Source organism: Sinohyriopsis cumingii, unplaced genomic scaffold (assembly GCF_028554795.1).
Source record: "Sinohyriopsis cumingii isolate HCF-2022 unplaced genomic scaffold, ASM2855479v2 utg002967l, whole genome shotgun sequence".
NCBI classification, from domain to species: domain Eukaryota; kingdom Metazoa; phylum Mollusca; class Bivalvia; order Unionida; family Unionidae; genus Sinohyriopsis; species Sinohyriopsis cumingii.
Window position 1 is genome coordinate 73,510 of NW_028316355.1, and position 22,193 is coordinate 95,702.

Here is a 22,193-nt window from a genome sequence, read left to right on the forward strand (position 1 = left end):
TAAGTATCCATGCTGCTACTGACCAGTTTGTTATTCAAATACAAGTCCACTCCACTGAACAAGGAATGCATGAAATTGTTGACGGGAGCTACTGCTTCATCGTCTATAGCACCTCCAGTCTTATCTAGAATTTTGACTTTCAGGTACAAGTAACTGCTATTCAGATCGATGTAATCTTCGGGTTGTCCTTTGATTTCAAACTCGATGGGAGCGGAATCGGTCAGTGAGGAGACGGGGTGAAATTCCACCCACTGGGATTCTTGCATCGTCATCATCGTGGGGGGCATGGCAAACAGGTCCAGTTCCGTCTTGGAACAAGCGCAAGATTCTCGGTGCATCATTTTTTTTGTCTCTTTTCTCAATAATCGAAAACGTCTAAGTCTCGAACGGTTCTTCTTTTCTTGGCCTTTCTCGCTTGAAGTCTGGTGAAAGGGTGTTTTCTTCGTCGTCTCTTTCTGCCTTGTCCTTGCTGAATGCCTGACTCGGTAGCGTGCAGGGCATTTATAGGTGTTTCTCGTTGTCCTAAAATGTCTTTGCCCGTTTGCAGCAAGACATTTTTGCCTGCCCTCATGAAGGCTTCTTTAGGGTTTTGTTTGTCGATGATGACATTTTGGAGAAATTCTTTGCCTTACGTCAGTGCCGCATCTTTCAAGGCGTGCAATCCGCGTGTCACCATCGGTTTCAACACCGGGGCCACCGAACGAAAGGCCGATTTTAACATATCTCCTAAGCCGTGTCCTCGCTGTCGAGCAACCCCTCGGTACACTGGATACATGACTTAAGAGTCGTGAGAGAACCGTTTTCGAAAATGGAGTTTCACCGTGACTTTTCCTTTGGTGAATGGAATATTTTGTCCCAGATCTCCTTTTATAGCAATGTTGACCGTGTCCAAATACGACTTACTGACAGGCAAATAGTGAGGATGGACAAATTCGCGGTGGACGTGGTAAGTCTTTCCACCTTCCTCGTCAGTGTTCGTGGCAGAATCCACTTTGAAAGGAATGACACGCAGTAACGGTACGGAGGTGTGTCCCACCACGTTGTACTCCACCACATCGGAATACACGAACATCAAATTCAGTCCTTGGTTCAGTTCTACCGGGGCACGAAATAACTTGCTAAAAGACTCGTTGTCGTAAACGATGGGTAATTCGTTTTTCTTGATCATGGTCTTTCTCATGTCCATGTCTCCGCCCAACATGTCAAACAATTCAGGACAAAATAAAATGGACAGGATTTTACTCTGTTCAAATTTCATCAAGAAGCGACGAGCTGCTTTGTGGTACTCCATGGTGACATTTTTGTTGACATGCTCCAAAGCTTTCAGAAACACGACATTAAACCTGGAGGTTATGGTGCTGACCAAATGTTGACCACTAAAATAATAGCCTGGGGGAATGAACAAGTGATAGGTGGTGTACTTTTGTGTACGGGTTTTCTTGTCATATTTGACATTGCTATCCATCCACTGTTGCATTTGCTCGTCATGAACTTCCACATCAAAAAAATTTTGATTGGGAAGGACATTGAGGACTTGGGTCGGGTGAATCATTTCTACTAAAGCCACTTCCCAATGGGCTTCGTGATCTAAGGGGATGGCCTGAGGTAATTTGGCCGTGTAACAGCACAACGTGTTGTGGGGAAACACCTCCATGGAACTGTCACTGGGTAAGGTTAAGTAAAATTGGTTTTGGTGACTCATAATTCCAGAGTTCTGTGGCTGTCCGAGGGGTTACTGGACGTCAGAGGCGTGTCTACGTCTAAAATGGGGTTCTGGTTGTGATTGAAGTGGTGACTGGCACTGGCACTGGACACAAGGTTCCCGGGGTTCCCGTTCGAGGTGAATTTCAGGGAGGGATTATGACGCAGGTAACCGATGCAACTGCTCAATAAAATGGTCCACAATTGTTTGTCTCCTTGTTGCAAACTCAAATTGGCGATGGCTGCCCCGATGACACAATACACCACGAAGATTTGGCAGAAAAAGACGATTTGCGTTTTAGGCACACGTTCTCCACACCACACCCACAAGGGTTGTTTTTGTAAATCTTGCACAGAAGAACTAGGTGAAGGAGGAGTGGTCGACGTAGCTGCGTCTTTTGTGTGAAAGGGCATGATGGTCACTTCTTTTTATAGTCGATGACTTGCGAAGCGTCGATCCAAGAATCAAAACTGGGTGGATATCCTTTCCAACGTACTTTGACTTCTTTGACACGTCGTTTGCCCACTTTACGGGTTCTGCGTTCGAGAATGCTTTCGATGTCGTACACGTCGTCTTCTTTTTTGGTGACACGTTGTAACTCGGGCAAATAAAACGTTCCTTTGAGCACTTCTCCGTTCATGTCTTCCAATTTATAGACGGCAGGATGACGGCCATGCACTCGTCCAGTGACGCGAAACAATTCGGTCGTCCAGTTAGGTAAGTAACCTTTGTCGAAAGTGCGTTTGGTTTTGCCAATGCGCACCCAATCTCCTACGGCCAACTCTCCACTTTTCTTGGGGACAGCCCTCGTCGGGGACGTACCAAACAGGCGCTCAAACACCAACACTTCGTTCTCGGGAGTCACGTCTTGCGGGGCACGTCCGATGCTTCGATGGTAAGATTGGTTGTACGCTTGCACCAGGTGCGGTAAGATGTCGATGTACTTCAGAGTGTGGTGATGCGTAAAATATTTCCACATGCGTTCTTTCAAAGTGCGTTGAAAACGTTCCACGATGCTGGCTTTGGTTTCGGGATTCTCGGTGGTAAAAAAATGAATGTCACGTTTCTTTAATTCTTTTTGGAAAGCTTGGTTCAGAAATTCGGTGCCTTTGTCAGTTTGCCATCGAAGAGGGTGACGACCGCTTTGTTTCAACACTCGTTGCAGGGCTCGCACTAACTCGCTGCTCGATTTGGAAGTCAAGGGTACGACCCAAGCAAATTTGGAAAAGACGTCGATGACACAAACCAAATATTTGTAGCCACGATTGTAGCTGGCCAAATGAGAGACATCGGCTAAATCGGCTTGCCATTGATGATCGATGCCTTCCACTCGGGTGCGACTTCTGGCAAACTTGCGTCGAATGGGTTTGTGTAAAGTGTAAGTAGCTTGTTCTTGTAACCATCGTTGCACTTGAGGTAAACGGAGACTTTTCAGCCGCGTTTTGGCAGCACGATACAATTTTTGAACTCCTGCGTAACCTGCAGGATGGGAGGGATCGTAGTAAATGCTGGCTAAGACTTTTTCCATTTTTTTGTGTTGGTTGGTGTGTTAATAAGACACCCACTCTTGGAGGACTTTCTTGGGGTACTTTCTTGGATTGCAATGCTTTGCGTGTGCGGCCGGCAATAGGTGTCGAAGAGGAGGAGGATGTCTGAGCGGGGGATATCGGTTCTTGTTTCACTTCTGTCTTCACTTCTGTCTTCACTTTCTTTTTCTCTTGTGATGAAGAAGGGGTGGCCATCATCTTTTTAATCCATCCAATTCTGGAGGTAGGTGGTGTTGTTAACTTGCGTACTTTTTCTGGTGGAGTTTGAAACCCATCCTCTTCTTCTTCTCCTTTTTCTGTCTTGGTCACTGGTACTGGTAGTACTGGTACTGGTACTGGTACTGGTGATGGTGCTGGACTTTTCATTAAGGTCTTAAAATCTTTCAGAGTGGGTAGAGCTGTTTCGTCTAAAGCTTTCTGGTGAAAGAGTTGCAGTCGTTGCAAGAGTTGACCGTACTTTTGCGATTTTTCTGTTTCGGACAAATCTTGGCGATCCATCAAGGACTGCAATTCGTGTTGTAACTGGGACATCTCGCTCAAATGGGGATTGGGAGGTAAATGCGGGGTGCGTTGTTCTTGCCAACGATGGTATTCCATCCATCGTTTGTAAGGCACTAAAGCTAGTTTTCGTCCTTCCATGGGGTTGTCAGGGGTCGATTCTGAGATCTTGGGACTTCCGAGGGCCTTTTTATCTTGCTCCCACCAGTCCTCCCAACATGGTTCCCAAGACTCCTTTCAGTATGGGGCCTAACAAGAGAGGTAAAATACCTCCACGTTGCACTAACATCTTCTTTTTTTGACGAATGGGAATTTTCTTTTGAACCATTTGGCGAAGAACGTGACGATGTTTGCCTAAGCATTGTTTCTGGTGTTTGGACAAAGGGATCGTGCCTTTCAAAACGTTCAAACAACATTCGCACACGGTATCGATGACCTCTCTGGAGGCTGTTTGAATGAGTTTTTTTCGTAGGGGTGGAGAAGCTTTGGACAGGACAGATAACATGTCCCCATGTTTGGCTAAACGTGGTGGCAGTCCTTTCCTTTTCTTTCCTTGGGGTTTTCTGGAGGGTGACATCTTTGAGTCTTCAGGAGCACCAAAAAACACTGATACCCCGACTTGGTCACAGGCCTTTTTTATACTGGAACGCGTCGCCACTGATTGTCTTTACGTCGTATTAGTTTGGGGACAGGCATGACACGTCGTGCAGGGGTACGTAACGGACTAAATCGAGCCAGTTCTTGCTTGGACAAATCCAGCAAACTTCGTAACATGCCCGATCTTTCTTGACCTTTGATTTTGGGAGAAGGTACTTTGTGAGCAGCAGCCACTGCCACTAAATTGGAAGGTCCTGCCACTGGGGAAGTTCTTTTGGGGGTCATCAACGGAGAAGTTCTTGGTGTGATCAACGTCTCCAAGTACTCTTCAGTTCTGGGTGTCATTAACGGAGAAGTGGACAAACGTGAAGCTGCCGGAGACGCAGTCACCGCCGTGGCAGGTCGTGGATTACGAGTGTAAGGTTGCGTCCTAGCCGAAGTGCCTCTCTTGCGACTAGTTTTCTGTGGACTTTTCTTTTTCTGGGGGCTTCTTTTCTTTTTCCGGGGTGGTGGTGGTGTCTGGTCAGAGGAGGGTCCTGCCACTGGAGAAGTTCTCCTTGGGGACCTGGTCTTTTTCTTCTTGGGGCTTCGTTGAACTTTTGTCTTGGGGATAACTTTGGGGGCATTAGGATCCCATCTTAAGAGTGAGCGAATGATGACCCCTCCTAGAGTACCGCTCCCTCCAGGTTTCAAAATGATTTGTTTTTTGGTTTGAGTGTCGATGCGGGGATCGGCCAGTTGGACCAAAGCGACTTTGTTTCGATCGAAAAAGAGTTTGGTTTGATGAGGAATCTGAATGATTCCTTGGAGTAATTGACGTGCCTTCACCGTGAACCATCGTAAGACTTCTTTGAGACTAGCTTCTAAGACACGAGCTCGTGTTTGTGGATCTTTTTCTCGACTGATGCCATACAAGGCACGAATCAATTTGACGGGAAGATGCGACTGAAGGGACGTCATGTTCGCACTGAGAGTGAGACATACGAAAAAGGGTCTGAGGTTTTTATAGATTTTTTTATGGGGAGTGAAATGAAGTCGAGGACGGAGACGTGTACAGGACAGGCCCTCCGTCTTGGCACCAGTGGTGAAACAAGTGGGTACGAAATCGCAAATCCTCGGGAGTCGTAGGTTTCAAATCGACGAGTAAATAGGCGTGTGGAGTTTGAGTGGCATCGTCGTACGCCTGAGTCAACCAAGGCGTTCCTAACTGTTTGGCTAAGACTTGCACTTGCGATTTATCTCGAGGGCTTTTAAACAAGACCACGTAATGCGCATTGAGACTGATGGTGCGATGGGCTTTACTTTGTTGAAACAAATTTTGGGTGATGTAAACGACACTGGCATTACGGTGATGCCCTTTGCGCGTGAACCACAATTTAATTTCTTCTTCGTCTTCTCCTAACATGTCGTCGAAAATGACCAAATGGGTTAGACGGGAGTCAGAGACGATGCCATCGTCTTCTTTAGGAATGCCTTCCACAAACACGATGGAATCGCCTTGACTTTCTCGCAAGAAGCTGTACGCCGATTGCCACTCTTTGTAACACCACACGATTCGTTGAGGGGGTCGATCGATCAAATGATGTTTATGTTCGATCAAACGTTTGACGAATTCGGTTTTGCCTGAACCGCTAGGTCCAGCAATGAGCATGTTAAAGGGATGGCGAAGAGACAAAGCCTCCCAACTGGCACGATCTAAGTGTTCGTCGATGACTTTGACAGTAGAGGAAGAGGGAGCAGAGACAGCAGAGGTAGCCATGGTGTGAGAAATGTCACTTGTGACACGAAAAACAAACAAGGCAAGAGTTTATATACTTTTTCAGAACACGTTTATTGAATGTTTTTTTCAAACATGAATACGAAAGACAAAAATACATAAAAGCCAAAGGCTTAAGTACAAGAATAAAAGGCACATGATAACCATGAACGTGGAATAAACACAAGTGTCTGTACAACATGTTTTGGGTAAAGTTCTAACCAGTTCTATAGTAGGGGTAAGGTCACACAAGTGTCCTCCCGAAAGGGTCTTTCAGGCCTGTCCACGACAGTCCCGTCCTGGATGACGGGTTCTTCTGGCACAGTCACTAACACAGGTTGAAAAGTAACTTTTTTCCTTGAATAACTCTCGTGCATACTGGGCCACCTCTTGTGTCCAAGCCTCAAAACCCTGGTCTCGGTGATGTCCAACATTTGACTCCTAACCAATCTGGTTTCTTCTTCGTCAACGACATGGTAAGTTACTTCCATGAACAATGAACTATCGATCTTGCCTAGGGTTCCTTTTTATATACAGACCAATACCGACGTGACCGTACGGTAAGGTGAAGTGATTGGGAAGTCGCACTCGCTTCTGGTATACAATTTGATAGACTTTTTCCAAGGGTCGACTGACGATGTGGTGAGTGGGTAAACGTACAATCTTCTTCGGTTGATAGGTGGTCACTTTAAAGTTTCCATCCTCTCCCGATTGCAAGGCTTCTTTCAATACCCCAAAGTTGACCACTCGACTGGTACGATGATTCAGAGTCAGTCCTTTCACTTTGCACGTCGTGTGCACTTCTCCTTGTTTGTCCCGGTATTCGTAGCCGTAATTTTTGGGACCACCACTGACGAAACTTAGAATCTTGTCGTCGGGATGCTCGTCTGTCCAGGCTCCTAAACGGTCTCCTTCGATGTCAGGGTGCTGTTGAATCGGGTGATGGATGTAAATGCAACTGTCCGTGTCAAAGTACAGGACGCGTTCTTCTAACAGTTCTAAAGCTTCGTACAATTTTAAGCGAGCATGAGCTGTCACGTAAGCCGCAATGATGACATTTCCAAAAGGGTCGTCTTGTACAAAGTCCAGATCTTCTTCGTAATTGACCAAGATAAAATCCTCTCGAACGACGTCCACGTGTTTCATGTATTTGGTTTTGTCGTGAATCATCTGGAAGTAGCGGGAAGGTTCTGTCAAATATTCCGTCTTGGATAAACACGGTCGTTGTGCCATTTTACCCCACAAGCAATTTAACATCACTTTGGCAAACGATCGCCTGCCTTCGTTTTTTTCGATGTGGTCTAAAGAGATGCCTTCTTGTGCGTAGTATTTCTCTTTGAATTGTATTTGGTCTTCGGGAGTGTGACACCAGGAAGGATAGCCGCTGGCTTCTTGTTTCAGTTTCAAAAAGGCATCCACGTAGTCGGCGAAAATGCCTTTCTGAGTAGGGTCACCCTTGTGGTACTGTTGTGTCTTGGGAAAGTGGCAAATTTCGTACACTTCTAACAGTTGGTATCCCATGTCCAGAGCTTTGAACAATTCCACGCTGACCCAGGTTCCCGTCAAGGCACGTTCTTCCTGGGTGTGATGGCAAGGTTGGTCCTGGTTGCACGTTTCGGCACAAGTACGGCACAAGGGAAACATCAGTTTGCCTTGACAATGGTGAGGTAAGACGGGATGGTATAGGTTCGTGGGAGGCAAAACTTTACACTTGATCAAGCCTTCGTATTGTCGAATGTTTTTCAGGTCGATGTGTTCCGTCAACAATTGCGGGTGCCCTACAGGAAAGCGACAATATTTGCACACGTAGGGATACAGCGAACACACGTCCAAGTATTTGATTTCTTCTCCTTTCTCTTCGTCGACTTGGTACAGCAAACAGGTGGCATTGGTCCTTCCTCCGTACAAACTATCCCTCGGGTTCAGCGGGTCCATGAACTGGTAACTTTCCACGAGGCGTTTAAACTCGGGATCGGTTTTCAAACGGTGATCGTACTCGTGTTCCCACATTTCCACCACTTGGTATCCTTGCTGTTCTAACTTTAGGCGTCGCTGACAAGTGTCCTGGTACAAGTCTTCCATGGTTCGTTGCAAAAACTGATTTTTAGTCTCACGGTCAGGGTAACAGACGGTGCATCCGTGAAATAAGCAACCGTTAAACTCGTACACGATCTTGGGGTTTTCTAAGTCCCAGCCATCGACCGAATACGTTCCGATGGTCTTTTCGCCTCCTCCGTTGCGGGCATGCTCAATCCACTTGTCTTCCTTGTCGCACAAGTAATGTAACCAACGTAGGGCTTTGACCGAGTATTGACGTTTGACAGTGGGTCGTTTGAGGACTGATGACAGCCACGGTGTTTTCAGGCATGAATCGTTGGCGGTACACTAAGGAACACGCTTTGGCAATGGTGCAAGCTTCTTTCAAAGGATCGACCCCTCCGTGTTCCATGAACAGTTCTCGAAATTTTCCACAGCAACGTCGTAAAATGTCCACGTCGGAACGACAATACTTTAACATTTCTTCCTGAAAGTCGAAGGGGTCAGAGGCATGAGCCTGGTACCAAGCGTAGAAAGCTTCTCGTTGTTCGGTACGCATGTTGTCGGGGTCGTAATAGTGAGCCTCAGGCAAATGGGGTAGAACGGCGTGTTGATTGGCTTCCGTATTGAAAAAGTGTGGAAAGCACCCTTTAGCCATTTCTGTCATTCCAAACGTTTTAGGCATTCGACTCAAAGCCATGGCCAAGTAACTCATCGAATCTTTAAACTGCACTTGTCCCACTTGCATGAAAACGATTTTGGCTCCGTTCAAAATCACTTTAGGACGTTCGGTGCCATGTTCCGTATAGTACCTCAAAAGAAACTGTCCATCGTATCCGGAGAAATTGTGAGCCATCACCGTGGCATGACGATGACAATCTCCGTAACGTTCGATGTCCTCTTGGTTCCACGTCTTGTCGATGGGGTCTAAGACCCATCGGGGAAAATCGGCTAACGTGTTTGGTCCCCGAAAGATTTTTTCACGCCCTCCGGGAATCTTGCTGCAGTGAGGGCAATGACTGAAGATGGGTTCTTGAATGCACTTCTCGCACGCTCGATGAGCCACGCAGAAATTAGGGATGTGAATGCCAGTCTCTTGCATGCATTCGAAATCGAAAAAGATGAAATTGCCTTTCTTCTTGTGACCGTCCTCTTTCTCTGGTGGGGGTTGGTATTTTTGCACGCAACATTCGTGTTCCAAGTCCACGATGTGGTGACAAATGTGACATTTTTTCTTTCCTCGACATACGTGTGCCTTGGCATTGTTGGTAAGTATGCCTTGTCCACACGTAGGGCACAATCTCAGGAGTTGACAAGCACATTTCTTCTGTGAACCTTGTGTTTTCAAATGTTGCTGGTAACAGGCAGGGCTGACAAACGTGCGCAGACAACTTGAACAAGGCACTGGTTCTTCGCTCAGACAGGGTGGAGAGGCCAAACATTCTGGGCATTTCAATCCACAATGCTTGTGTTGCTCTCGATTGTTATAACCATAATCACATTTCTCACAATAATAACTGTATCCCAGGAATCCGGTGATACTGGTAATGGTATCGAAATGGTCATCGTGAGAATAAAGGTGAATGTATTTTCCGTCCTTAAAATCCTGGCCTCGAAACAACAGAGACCCGCGCATTTCTTGAGGGTGCACTTTCAAGGTGTAGCGTGGAGCTAGGGCATCTTGCAATTTTTGCATCTCAGGAATGCCACAGGGTGTGTCTTTGGACAGGCCAGCTTGTTGCAACAGGAGTTCTTCTTCGTTTCGTTGTTTGGCTCGATCGGATCGTTGAATAGTGTTCCAGGTTCTTTTCCATTCTGTCGTGTCGTTCTTGTTGGCATAGGTTCGTCCCACCACGATGGCACGGGCTAAACACATCTGGTCATGAGGATTGTGAATTTGGACAAGACTACGCTTAATGCTGCGAAGCTCGTTCACCAATAACATCTTTTTGCGTCCTGTCCCTTGAGGAAGAGAGACGTGGGCCATTTTCAGTGTAGCTTTACCATCGGTGATGTCAAACTGGTCATTAGATTGTTGTACGTGTTGAATCTTGTCCATGATTTTGGAAGGGGTTAGTTCTGCAGGTCTGCTAAACTCGATCCAAACAGGGGATTTCAAACCGTCGTGATCTATGGATAGTGTCAAGCGATCGTCTTCTTTGGGTTGACATTGTCGCTTGGGTGCGGTGAGCAAAGAATCCCACATCTCGGTGATAAACCCTTCTGCTTTCTCCAAGGGTACGTCGGCCTTGAAATCTTTAAACTTCACCGTGTAGGTGTAAGCCGTGGTTCTAAATTTTCTAGAGGAGCGCTTTTCCGTCTCTCGAATGGAATAGTACTTTTCAGGGTTGACTAAGGGTGACGAACATGGTTTAGAGGGTTCGGATTCTGGTTCACTCATGTCCTCTTCAAAATCACTGACATGAATTTGTGCCAAGATTTCAGCCCTGGTACGAGGCGATAGATCACGTTTCTGCCTCTTACTTTCTTCTTCTTCTTCTTTCTTCTCGAATGAATGGGATCGTTTCATCTTGAGTGCAAAACGTCAAATGACTCAAGTTTAAACACCATAGACTAATTTATGGTCTTGGCAAACCAGCGTATATAAAAAGGGTGTGTCTTGTCCTTTCACTATTCATTTCACTCTCAAACCGAGGAGAACGATGGAAGAGACTACCCAGATGGAACGTTTCGTCAGAGCTTTGCGAGGGGTCATTAGAAAATTCTCTTCAGACCAGCCGACGGACTACTCTCCTTCCTTTCGAGATAAGAGTCAGGATACTTGCTATATCTGTCAGAAGAAAGGGCATTGGTCTTCAGAGTGTTCAGACCGTCAAAAAAGAAAAAAAACAGGGGCTAAAAAAGACAAAAGTCAAGATACCTGTTATTATTGTAAAGAAAAAGGACATTGGTCTCCAGATTGCCCAAAAAAGAAACAAGAGGAGTCAGAAGAAAAGAAGGATTCTTCAGAAGAAGAGAGGGATTCTTCGGAAGAAGAGGGGGATTCTTCGAAAGAAGAGAGGGATTCTTCAGAGGAAGAAAGAAGACAATTCTATTTAAAAGAAGCAAAGAAACAGGAGAAGAAAAGAAGAAGGGAAGAAAATGAGGAAAAAACGGTGAAGAAATTCAAAAAACAGAGAGACTAAACAAGGAGAAAGAAGAAGTCAATGAACTTTTAATTAAAGTGTTGTGTTGTGAATTGGATTGTAAAAAATGGATAAAAGAATACATGAATGATATAAGGTAAGTGTCTTTGAGTTTTGATTTTAAAATAAGAAGCTACACTCACGCACTCATACACAGACACGTACTATAAGGGTAAAATGGGTGGGGTTTATTTTTGAGTTATTGGCAAATTGAAATTGTATTTCTTTTCGAGAAATGTGGGTGGCCCTGAAAAGGGCCTTTTTATTTTGGTGTAGGGGTGAGTTTAACCAATCAACTTTAACTGCCTTAAGCCTTTGCCACGGCCAAGGCCTACTTCTGATGATTGGGTTGAAATCACTAAGGGTGGTACGGTAGGCTTAGTCACAGGGTTGGCGTGTTTAGCTCGGGAAGGTCGTATTCTCTTCGGTCGTGATAAAGAAGTCTGATACATTTGTTTCAGACTTCTTAACTCCGCTAAAATGTCCAACAGTACCGTAGCCGTTTGATTTTCACCCTCTTGTTTCTTTGCTGCTGCTACTTCTTCTTGCTGTTGTTTTTTTCTTACCTCTTCTTCTTGCTGCTGTTGCTGTAGGAGAAAAGCTTGTTCTGCTTCCTTTTGTCGTTGTATAAATTTCTCCAATTCTTCTTTCTGTTTCTGTCTAAAATTCTCCACTTGCGGTAATGAAGAAGGTAACGAAGGTTCCGGAACAAATTCTTGCGAGGAGAGAAAATCCACAAAATCCCAATTCACCTCTTCTGAAAGTAAGTCCGGGTTCCTTTGGGCAGTCTCCCCTGTTGGTGCACCCCAATGGATCGTTTTCTGAATTTCCGTCATGTTGAATCACTGTCGCATAGATTGACTGCACACAAGCGCTAACGAATCTATATAGACCACGTGACGTCACAGACTGCTCTCTTCGGATTGGATGCGAGCTGACTGAATTTTGTAACGCGTGTTCGGATTGGTGAATGAATTCAATCCGTTTCAATCCTTCCTGTACCTATAAATAAGCGCAGTTCACTGCATTGATTCACTTGTTCTCGTCGCTTCAAGATGTGGACCGATGTGCAATCTTCTACGCTTGTGTCTTCCATGATGTTCCGGACGGACATGCTCATGTATGTCCGATCCAAGTGGACCGTTGTCCACAGGACAAACACCAGCCTGTGGATACGTAGGATCTACGTTGAAAGACAAGGATGCCTGAAAAGAGTGCTGATTTACGGACCAACAGTGAGACGTAGCCTAAGGACAAGAAGAAGACCAATGCGGTACCATTTATGTTAATGAATACATTAACATAAACCCAAAGGCCCTTTTCAGGGCCAGCCATATTTCTCGAAAAGAGATAGCCTTTCCATTGCCTACCCCTTTTTAAAAAAAAATTTTTTTAAAAAATTTTTAAAAAAAAAAAAAAATCCCATATTCAATTCCCCTTTGTCCCTAAACAACCCCCAAACTCTATTCCCATGTTAAATTCCCCTTGTACGTATATCGGCCCACAATTTTTTCCCATGTTAATTCCCCTTGTACGTATATTAACCCACGATATTTCGCCATGTTAAATTTCCATTGTACGTATATTCACCCAGGGGTCTCCGTACTGCTAATTTCCATTGTACGTATAGTGCCCCACTTAACTACTATCGTAGCGAAACGACTGAAATATTTTTTAAAGCTACATTAAAAATCCAAAATACATAAATTAAGCTCATTTCATTTCCTATTCATCACATGCCTCTCACATAAGCAAAATCTTTTGGTCTTGACGGGTGAGCTGAGAAACTGGTTAATCCAGATATTTTAAGTTAGAATAGCTTCACCGAAACTTAATTATACAAGCTGGCCGAACAAAGAGTCGGTCCTCTGTTTTACAGTCAAGCTATCAAGGAGTAGGGAAATTATTATTATGTCGTGACACACACCATAAACTACATATTTAGTAGCGTTTTACGGCACACAATACGATAGTGGCTATATGGAGCGAACCAAATAAGTTCGAAAAATGGTAAAATTTGATTGCATACAAATTTAGAAAGACAGATACTTCCAAATAAACGTAAAAGCTCGTTGAAAGATAAAGGTACTAAATGTAAAATCCTTAAAACATGGACACAATTTGTCAGTGATGATTTAATTCTACGACTGTGCAAAATGAGCAGGATACAGCCATAATGTGTTCAACATAACTTTGGGAGAGAACAATATGTCCATTTAATTGTGTTGAATGATGCTCTAAATTAAACCTGTTAATAATAATAATAATAATAATAATGACATTCGGTGTATTGCATTTGTTCAAAATCCAAGTTTGAGAGGTGAACCATGCACACATATTCAGTTTGTCTTTTTTCCTAGGAATGCCGCTATTGAAAGATTTGACTATTTCCATAACTCTGCCATGTGTCTCTCATTTCGTATATTCATTTCCCTGTTATTTAGTTTGTTTGTTCGCTTAATCATGCTTTCTTATGCCACTCCCTTCAAATATCCACTTATCTGTACTTCAGGAAATGTTACAGTGGGTCAATTATAATACTTATGTATGCCTGTTTGTAAGTTTCATTGGGCATTCCTTTTATTAAAATATTGAACACTGAAGTCGCAAACTGAATTAATTAGATTATTAATGGCAGTTTAAGCAACAATTATTTAGACGAAGAAGAAATTTCAGAAACACCTTAAGAATAATAATTAAACTGACACATCCATTTTGGTATTAAAATTGCCGAAAAGTATTAGATTCATTTAGTGAAAAAATGTGATCACACGGGACTTGTTCCATCCATTAACCTTTCCTTTCTTCCATACACCCATCGCACTGATTGTAATATCATGTTTAAATACAAGGGCAAAAGTAGTCCGATTGAGAGAGACACAGACAAATAAAACACCCTCGCCGTTTGGAAACACATTTTTTTGTTTGTTTGGCCGTAACATAAATTTTACTTGAAATGCCCATTTTTCTCCCCATTTAAAGAGTTACCGTTATCAACATCGCTTTTTTTAACGTAGTATCTGTGTAAACAAAATTTCAAACTATCTCTATTCACCAATATTCAAGTCCAACATTTATAAAGGCGTATTTGTCAAATTTTCCACAGTTGGTATCTCTCCCATTCGCCACAGAGACTATTTAAATGAGCAGATTCTTTTCAATCGTCTGCAAAATTCTGTATGAATTTGTTGAACATTTCCTTGGTGGAAACCTCATATCTGCCATTCATAAATAAGCACAGATCCCATGTGAGTGTCAACGAGTTTACATTTTAATCTTATAGGAAGAAAAGCGCATTCAAAATATTTGGTGTAAATTAAAAGCAACTAAATTCTCACGAACACATTGCTGTGGCATCCATGAACCATCTTTGAATAAACGCAAGCCATGGTAAATGAATGTACATTTTTTAATAATTCACCATTGAAACGTTTTGATGGAAATATCCTTTTTCTACTTTCAAAAACCATAATTTTTTGTTTTGCATCAAGGTTCGAATAGCGTAGATAAGATTCCCAAATTGTTCACCATCTTTTTGAATGACCAGCTTTTTTGGCAAGAATTAATCGACGATACGAATGAACTGTCACATGATTGAATATTTATTAATACACAATTTGATCTTGTGACACGGATGAGTTATCCACACTAGTACAACGGGATTCTCGCTGTCTATAAATAATACAATGACTTTCAATAAAATGATATACCAATATATACACTGAAATGTTAGTGCTGAGACACGAATGTCATCTGAAATGAAATTTAAGTCACGTGTCCTATAACACACATCGTCTTATTTGTCGGACAAGGGGCCCCGAGTGGCCGAGTGGTCTAAAGCGCTCTCCGTTACGGATCACTGCCATCTCACCTCTGTCTTCGGCGGTTCGAGTCTAGGATTCAGCCAATGTGGGTATGTGAGAAAGCTTGCCAGTAGCTTCTCGTGGGTCGGTGGTTCTTTCCGGGGTTTTCCCGGGTTCTTCCTCCACCATTAATACTGGCCGCCATGTATAGCCTATCGTGTGCTGAAAAATGGCGTTAAGCCCCAAAACAACAAAACAACAACAATTTGTCGGACATGTACATGAGATTTACATAATCTCTAACGGTATAATATGCATTAGACTGGGCTGATCTCATACACAGACCGAACTGTTTAAGTATATCTAATTTACAAGCTAATTTCCTTGATATATGAGACATTTGTTACATTTGTCAGTTTGAGATTCTACAACTGTGTACGATTAAAGTAGGTTTTGTTACTGTAGTATCGTCTTATTTGTAACGTCACGCCCTTCCATCTCAGATTTCATCACTCACACCTCTGTCAACGTGACCTGGAGTCTTGACCAGGCTAGCGCGGGTACGTGATAAAGTTTGCCAGTAGTTCCCCGTGGGTTGGTGATTCTTTTCTCAACCAAGTATACTGACCGCTATGTACAGCCAATCACACAGGAACGGGCAATAATTTTCGCAGCCGGCGGGGGTGGAAGGCACTCCACATATTTCTACTATCATAAAGACCCCATCATGTTCTTCCACAACAAAAGTAATTAGACGCAATAACAATTAGACGACATGTTTATCCAATGTTTATCGTTGAAGGCAATTCATACTGTAAACCAGTTTGTGGGCCACATAGAAATGTCACATGGGCCTACTCTGGCCCACACCTGGTCTATCGTTTTCTGAAATATGGCGTTCAACCTAACACATAAGTATTTCACGCTAAAACATGTTGCCTTTTCATGAAAATGTACGTCTCCTGGCTCTAAGTTTTGTTTACTACATGCTTTCGTTTTCGTTACATTTAATACATGTAATACACTTACCAGTAATCCGATCCAAATACGAAATACACATTTCCAGGTCAGGTTAACTTTTATGTATGAAACTTTCTAGAACACTGTGTAACTGATACATTTTCTCTTTTACTTCCTGAATTGTTTCTATGCAGATGATTGGCCTTTAAAGCGGGAACATATTGGAAACTACCCCAGTTACTAACGACAGGCAACGTTATCAATATCAGTAGACGTGTCGGTTCATTTCTAAGGGACATGTATATATTAGACTGGTGACTATACATATAAATAGCTCTCCAACCGTCTTGAGACTGGTGGTTGTAAACATTGGTGCGTTTAGAACCGTGCAGTTTTAAAATACGAGTTTGTCATATACTAATGTAAAAATAGTTGACAGAGAATGGCTTTTTATTAAAAGCATTTGTTTTATAACTAGCAAAAACAAAGATGTGGGCAACACTTAATGGGCACATTCACACAATTTTATTTAGGCAGTATGCAAAGCATATGGGTCCATGGATTATTTTCGTACAAATTAGATTCGGCTGGGGCCCATCGGTAAGCTTTGCATAGGGGTCCAACTATTCTAGTTTCGCCACTGGGTCGTGCCAGTCGTATCTGGTATATTTAGTAGTTTAATAGCTGGTTTTTGATCGCTCGATAGCACCGCGTGTCTACTGTGCAAGCTGGAGGGTGGAAACCAGGGCCGCGGACAGGATTTGTGGGCCTAGAACAAATTCTTCAGTATGTCACTATAAATTACAAATTTGACAGCGGTGGACCTCCTTACAATTGTGGTCCCCGGAATTTTGTCCTATTTGCCACGCCCTATCCTCGGCACAGGTGGAAACATATGAGAAGGTATAGATAACATAGATAACAAATGACATAATTTAGGAAAGAATAGCAGGTGCTATGTCAAGCGCCTCTCTCTCTCTCTCTCTCTCTCTCTCTCTCTCTATATATATATATATATATTAATATAGAGTGCCGGATTAAGACCTTCCAGGGCCCTAAGAACTGAAAATATTATTGTGCGCCCCCACCCCCCAACAAATGCGAGACTAAAACAGCAATATTAAGAGCTAAAAAGGAGGGAAATATCAGTGTTACCATCAGTCCAAATGAAAATGCTCACATATCAGATCGAAATGGTCAAATATAATTCATTCAGTTTTAGCATCAACAATTAATTTGAATTTTTTCTGGTGCCCCTGTTGGGCTGATGCCCTATGCACGTGCTTCGTGTGCTTAATGGGTAATCCGGCACTATATATACCATAATATAATATAATATAATATAATATAATATAATATAATATTATATAATATAATATAATATAGAGGATATTTTCTTTTCCTACATTAGTAACAGGTATATTGTGTGGTACCAAAAACATATTTTAACGAGTGGCGAAACCACGACTTTATATATATACTGGTACCACATGATACAATCCATCCGGTATTAACGTAAGAAAATAACATTTTCTTTTTATTGTATATCATACTTGCTCCAGAATAGAAGTTAAGATTACACTCGCTCTTCGGCACAACATGCACCCCTACCCTGTTTTAAAAATTCACCTCACTTTCATAGCTTGATCATATAAATATACGTGACATAAGAAAGTAGTAGGACATAATCTGTCACTGTAATTGTTATTTTGTAAACTATCTGCATTATCTGAAAACAATGCAAGACAGATGCATTAGGTGGCAGGTGACAGTTTCGTAAATTGGTCCCTGGCAAATTTCTTACCTTAAGACTATGCTGTGACTTTTTGAGCTAGTATTGTGTAATAATTAAAGATATAGATATACTTGTGAATTTGGTCTTTCTGGCTCGTGTTTTCTTGAAATTGATGTGAGGCATGTTCGTCTCATGTAGTCATAGTGACGCGAGTCGAGTGAACGCATTTTTTTAGTTATTAGAAAGTCGGCATCTTGGCGTACGAAAGGGGAACGGAGATATCCAGCTGTTTGATGCATCCTTGAAACATGCTTTGTCCATTATTTTCATGAACTCTTTGTTTTCAATAGAAGGGGCCGCTTTATCATTGTCTTTTGTTTTGTCGAACACTTATGTCCAGGACCACCGTCACATCTTCCCTGAGTGGAAAACTCCTTGAAGGTTTAAGGAATAAAACTTTGTTTTTCGGTGTTGCTGATTCTCTCTTTCACGAAGAAATTATTCGGGCATGGTCTGAAAAAAGATGTGCGTCCATTCTCTAGCACTCCTGTAGCGAAGGAGCTGACGTTCACAGGTTTAGACGCTTTTTCAATGCAGACATCACCTACTATAACTCATCCAAGGTCAAGTCTTGGTGCTGAGGCAGCGCCGTTGAGACCGTTGTGCTGCTCGTGAACCTTGTGCACTCTCAATATGCCCCTACGGAGTAGAAACAGTATCTGTACGTCTTTATCTTACGGGGCTATATGGCTGACAACGAGCTGCAGATGTTGGTGATGATGCTCCGCATCGGGTGTCGGGATCTCGCTTCTATTATCCGGTCTCTGGTTACATTCTTTCAGCGTGAAAAACAATAGCGTTGTACTTCCGTCAATATTCTCTATGACATAACCGGTTGCTCTTCTTTCCATAGTTTCCATCCGTCATGCACACGATCTGATTGTATATGGAGAAACATTTCCATGTGCGCCGAATAAATAAAAGAACTCTGACCTAGCTAACGAGCTATCACCTTGATCGTCCAGGATAGTGTACATTTCATTGCTTTGTCAGGCTGTCTTTTATTGTACACTCTAACTAGGCATATTTTAGAACAGGATCTTCCTTCGATACCTTTTCCACAAACCTCAGTGCATTTGGAAGTGACTGAAGGTAGTGGCATTGTGTTCCTTCTTCCCACAATCCCTGTCTTGAGTCAAAAATAGAAGCCTTTGGGTGGATAGATTGATGAGTATCTGGCTGTAGAATGTTCGCATGTTTATCGCTGTTACACTCTGTACATTAAACTGTCGATCTACAATTTCTAGCTGCGTGATTCGTTGAAGTGTAGCATCGGAAACAGACTTCGTATTCCTTCAGCAGGTTTTTGCGTTTCTCTCTAAAACCACATTTCTTAAGGGGGTGAGGCTTCTTATGCAATGGGCATTGTTCGCTGGAATCCTCGATCTTGCAACTTGAAGTGGTAATATGTGTAAGTGGGGTCAACGTAGTAGAAGACACTTCTGTCTTGTGTACGGATATAGGTGTTATTGTGTTACCGTATCTCGTAGTTGGTTTCTCAGACTTTGAAGACTTTGAAAAACTGAATGTGAAGCTTTGCTCGTTCGTTGTTTTAGCTTCATCACGAATAAGTTTTGAAAAGAATGAGAAGGTGGGAATGGGACTTTATGTTACTCCTTATATCTTGAGCCTTACGAGATCCATTTTTCTTGCAAACAGTGTGACAGCTTTCGTACGATGGGGTTTACTCAACGAGCGGTGTCTAAATAACTGAGGTTTGGTATGTGTGGATCTGCTTTGGCAAACTCAATTTCCATTAACAGATCTCCAAGCTCTCGTAGCTTTTGATTGTCTTTGTTAGAAAAGTTTGGAAAATTCTCTAATGCTTTGAATAGCGAGTTCTTGATGACCTGCGGATGGCCGTAACACTGATCCAGTCTATCCCATACTGTCTTCAGTCCTATTGTAGGGTTATTCACATGTAATGACCTGACCATTTTCACGTGCTCTGAGGATTCGTTTCCATCCATTTATCAAAAAAGTCAAGTTTCTCACTTTCAGAAATATCCAAATCTCTGATGGCGTTTGTGAATGTGGACTTCGTCCTCTTTAGTTCTCTGGACGGTCGTCGAACTTGAAGAGCACCGTGTTGACTAGTTCACGGCGAACCAAGTATTAGGCCAAATCCTTCATACCTGGTGCTTCGACATGCGAAATATGAGACACGTGCGGAGTGCCATGGATGGACGAAGCAACATTGAATGATGGTTTTATGTGCTGTTGGTCGGATGCATCTGGCCTGTGAAAAGTGTGAATGTTTTGCACAACGACCCTAGCTGACGGCGATGTCATAGGTAAGCTCTGAGTCTGACTGATGTAAAGTGTTTGCATGTGGTTTTGCAGTAGCGTGTCTCTCTGCGTATGCATGTATGGATTGTAAGCCTGGTCTAGTGCATATGTGGGCTTGTAGACGTATCGATCAGTGTAATGGCGACTGGCATCCATGGTAAAATGTGGGTAATACCGGTTCATATCAAGAAGACGTACATCTTCTTCATGTGAGAGCGGCGATGTTTTCGGCATCTGTTTTCCCCTGCAATCAGGAGTAGAGAATGAGCCGGTGTGCATAGCGTTTTGCTTTGGCACATAGTCCCTGGTACGCTGGCCTGGATCATCTAAAAGCATTTGACTGACAAATGTACCCTGGGTCTCCCTGGCGCTTCGTTCTACAACTGCTTCAAAGACCTTGGTCCGGGCATCAGCCTCAGCAGCTTCCTTCCCCTGATATACTGCCTTTAAATTGACTTCAAACTCTAACTTCCTATTTGTAGCGATAGTGGCTGTCATTTGCTCTGCTTCTTCAATAAGGGCTCTTTGGAGCTTTTTGATTGATATCTTTTCATTATAGGTGCCGCGTGCGTGCAGCCTCTGCTTCAGCACGCGCCCTTGTAACAAGAACAATAGTCACTCATTTGTTTGACTGCATAGAGATTATAGATTTTGCATCATTCCTAATAGTACCTGAGCAACGAGATCCGATTTCCACCCTTGACGTGGCTAAATGTCTAGAATGTATCCGCACAATAACGTGTCTGTTGTAGTTGAGACCGCCGTATTTTATATCTTTTTACCATTCTGTTCTCGTCGTACGTAACGATGTACAACTAAACAGATAGCTAAACACAGTTCCAACGAAAACATACGAAGACAGGAATGATCATCCGTATCTAGTAGAATTTATTCAAATTCTCCATATAAAATGAACAGTCTGTAGCATGCTCCTGCTTTACAGAAAATATCAGATTGAACCTAGTGTTTGCGATCACGTGACTTTTACTCCTTAAACGAGATCGCATACTCTCGACACCAAATAGCATAACAAAATAAAAATTTAAACAAAACATTATATATGACAGAACAGACATGAAAAAATGCGTGTACAAATTTGGGGGTGCGGTGAAACAACTTTTTATTTTGTGAATTCCTACTGACTTCTCAGGATAAATGAATGATAGTCTTATGTTTGGGTTAATTATATCTATCCAAATATTTGGACCTTTTGGACCTCAATTAACTATGTTATATGTTTATGAATTTTTATATTAGGCAGGTGTATGCAGCATTAAATGTGTGCATAAAATCTGTCTCTTGATCCTTAGTATCACAACGGGTTTTTGTCGTTATCAATGAAGTAAGGGAAATAACTCTAGCGAGACGCTAACGGTCAATTTCATTATCAACGATCAATTTCCATGTCTAAAATGTAAGACAGTTTCTATATATTTGTTCTCAGGGTACACTTTATTTGTTGTTGAAGATACAACTTTTGCAGAAACACACAATCAAGCGTCGCATGGCATGATGGAAATATTCTAATATGTTAACATGTGAAAATAAATTTTGCTCACATGTGAAAATATAAGAATGTAAAAAAATGAAAATTATTTTGCCAATAAGTCAATATATATATATATATATATATATATATATATATATATATATATATATATATATATATATATATCCTTCTGGCTGTTATTCCCTCTCTGGATAGGGGTTAGCCACATGGGTTCTCTTTTTCCATTCAGCTCTGTCACAGTATTTTTTGCACTGAGTCTGAGTTTCTTCAGATCCTGATGTACCACATCGTATATCGTCCTCGGCTCCGTTGCCTATACCCTTATGTCTTCACGATTCTTCTGATCTAGCTGTTTTTTTCCCTCCGTTTTATGTTACACTGCCACCGTTGTCTGGCTTCACGAACCTTGACTGTGATACAACTATTTGGTGGTTGTCTTCATTTCTTTTCCTCTCTTTAAGTGCGACCCCAAGTCTCCAACTCAATATTCATAAGTAGTAAATAGGGCCACCATAGGGACAATTGGAATTAGCATTACAGACCCCCCCCCCGG

The 22,193-nt window shown here is 42.5% G+C and overlaps 1 protein-coding gene across 1 annotated transcript in view; it reads right to left on the reverse strand.

Moving 5' to 3' along the window:
- Nucleotides 1-16,333, reverse strand: part of LOC149769941 (uncharacterized) — an 86,792-nt gene extending 70,459 nt beyond the window's left edge. The window contains exon 1 of the mRNA XM_089949635.1: nucleotides 16,116-16,333. The gene's annotated coding sequence lies outside the window, so the exon portion shown is untranslated. The remainder of the gene's footprint in view (nucleotides 1-16,115) is intronic.
- Between the last annotated feature and the right edge of the window lie 5,860 nt (nucleotides 16,334-22,193).